The following is a 2782-nucleotide window of genomic DNA, read 5'->3' on the forward strand; positions in this document are numbered from 1 at the left end:
GGATTTGAGACCATGCCATCCTTGCTTTAGGGTTAAACTATGATTATTTTAGCTTGTATCTGGAGCCCTAAGGGCCCAGGACATGGAGGTCATTATCCAGAACCAGACACGGATGAGAGGTCCTTGACTTGGGACTTAGAGGGCAAGTGGGCAACTCAGTTTTCACTTCCTACTAGCTCTCTGCTATACACACCAGGGAATTCACTGCTTTCTCCTATGCCTTTATTCTAACACGTGGCATTTGCTGCAGTGCCTAGTCGGGGGCTAGACTTGCTTCTTAAGGTCAAGGCTGGATCTGTTTATCTTATCCTCCCAGAACTTGAAGTCTATGGTAGATAGTTTGCAAAGATGGCTTCAGTAACCCCTCCCATTCCTATGTGCATGCCCCTTTGCAACGTAACTCTGCTACTTCTTCCTTGAAAAGGTCGAGTCTCCTTCCCTACCCCTTGAATTTGGGCTTGCCTGTGACTTGCTTTGACCACTAGAATGCAGCAGCTTAGTCCTCAAGAGGCTTTGCAGCTTTAGCTTTTGTCCTCTTAGCATCTGCCAATCTACATGTGAACATGCCTGGGCTAGCCTGATGGATGGAGCATGACAAGCCACGTGGAGTAGACCAATGCCATCCCCGTTGAGGCTCACCAGACTGACTCACTACTGCCAACACCAAGTGTCAGACATGAATATGACCATCGTGGACCTTCCCTTTCAGTCAAGCCACCAGAAGACTGCAGCCCCACTAATGAGTCCAGGGGAGACTAGCAAAAGAATCTCCCAGCTGAGCCCAGCCCTAACTGCTGACTTACAGAATTATGAGCAAATAAAATGGTTGTTTTCAGCAGCTAAGTTTTGAAGTGGTATGTTACACAGTAATGAAAATGGGTACAGGGTAGTTCCTGGCTGTAGTATGTTGAACTGTCTCTTCTCAAAAAATATGCTCAAGTCCTAACCCCTGATACTTGTGAAGGTGACCTTATTTAGAAATAGGGTCTTTGCAGATGTAATCAAGTTAAGACGAGGCCATACAGGATTAGGGTGGGCCCTAAATCCAATGACTGATGTCTTTATAAGAAAAAGGAGAGGGAGATTTGGATACAGAGACACAGAGGAGACAACAGGGAAGAAGGCCATGTAATGACAAAAGTAGGGAGTGAAGTGACTTAGCTATAAGCCAAGGAATACCAAGGACTGCCAGGAACCATCAGAAGCTGGGAAGAATTCCCCCTTAGCATCTTCAGAGGGAGCATGGCTCTGTGAACACCTTGATTTCAGACTGCTAGCCTCCAGAACTGTGAGAATACATTCCTGCGTTGTCACCCAGTTCGTGACCATCTGTTATGGCAGCTCGAGGAAATTAATACACGAGTTCAGAATTTTGCTTAGGTAGGAAGTGCCAGCTGGCTGAATGGAGAAGCTGAGAAGTGGAGGATAATTAACTTGCCCTTTTGGCACCTCGCCCCTCCATTGACTTCAGTCACCATGCTGCTGGGTCACCATCTCCCAGGGCTCAGACACCTGCATCTTCTGCCCAGCCCTCGGGAGTCTGGCTCCAGGTCTGCACACACACAGGAACCCGGGCACAGTGCTCAGGGCATTCTTTATGTATGTGTATATACGCACTTTCTTTTCTCCACATAAAAAGAGTTTGTGAAAATCTAAATAATCTTAGAAAATATAGCAAAGTAGGCTGGGCGTGGTGGCTCACGCCTGTAATCCCAGCACTTTGGGAGGCTGAGGCGGGTAGATTACTTGAGGCCAGGAGTTCAAGACCAGCCTCGCTAACATGTCAAAACCCCATCTCTACTAAAAGTACAAAAATTAGCTGGGCATGGTGGCGGGCACCTGTAATCACAGCTACTTGGGAGACTGAGGCAAGAATCACTTGAACCCAGGAGGCAGAGGTTGCGGTGAGCCGAGATCATGCCACTGTACTCCAGTCTGGGCAATAGAGCAAGACTCTGTCTCAAGATATATACACATATAGCAAAGTAAAAAGAAGAAAAAAATACCCATAACTTTATTTTCCAGTGATAACCACTGTCAACATTTCATTTTTAAATAATTATAGTCTTTTCATTTATACAAATATTGGTATATGATTTTTCAAAGCAAAAAATGGGATCAAACTGTTGATCCCACTGTGCTGTTTTGTATCCTAGCTTTTTTACTTAATCATATGCCAAGGACATTTTTCTGTGTCAACTATGAATCTGTTTATTCAGTGCACATTAATTGAATACCCACTATGTGTAAAGCACTTTCCATAATGTCAGGATGCAATGATGAATAGAGATAGTGCATTCACAGTCCCTGTCCACATCCTCATGAAGTTTATAGGCTCCCAGGAGGGGGCACAGGCATCTAGCAAATAATTACACACATACCTTTTTGATTTTTCTCAATTTTGAGATCATTTCACACTTACAGAGGAGATGCAGAAATGATACAGAGAGCTTCCACATACCCTTCACCCAGCTTCCCCAGAGATTAACATCTTACATAACTATACAGTACGACCATTATGAAAACTAAGAAATTAATATTGGCATAATGCCATTCAGTACAGATTTTCTTTTCTACTTTTTTTTTTTTCCTGTTCTGGGATCTGATCCTGTGACTCACTTTGAATTTGGTTGTCATGTTTCCTTAATCTCCTCCAATCTGTGTCAGTTCCTCAGTCTTTCCTTGTCTTTCATGACCTTAAGGCTTTTCTGAGCACTGGGCAGTTGTTTTGTAGAATGCCCCTCAGTTTGGGTTTGTCTGAGGCTTTCTCATGATTAGACTG

Source organism: Macaca mulatta, chromosome 2, assembly GCF_049350105.2.
Source record: "Macaca mulatta isolate MMU2019108-1 chromosome 2, T2T-MMU8v2.0, whole genome shotgun sequence".
Taxonomy (NCBI): Eukaryota; Metazoa; Chordata; class Mammalia; order Primates; family Cercopithecidae; genus Macaca; species Macaca mulatta.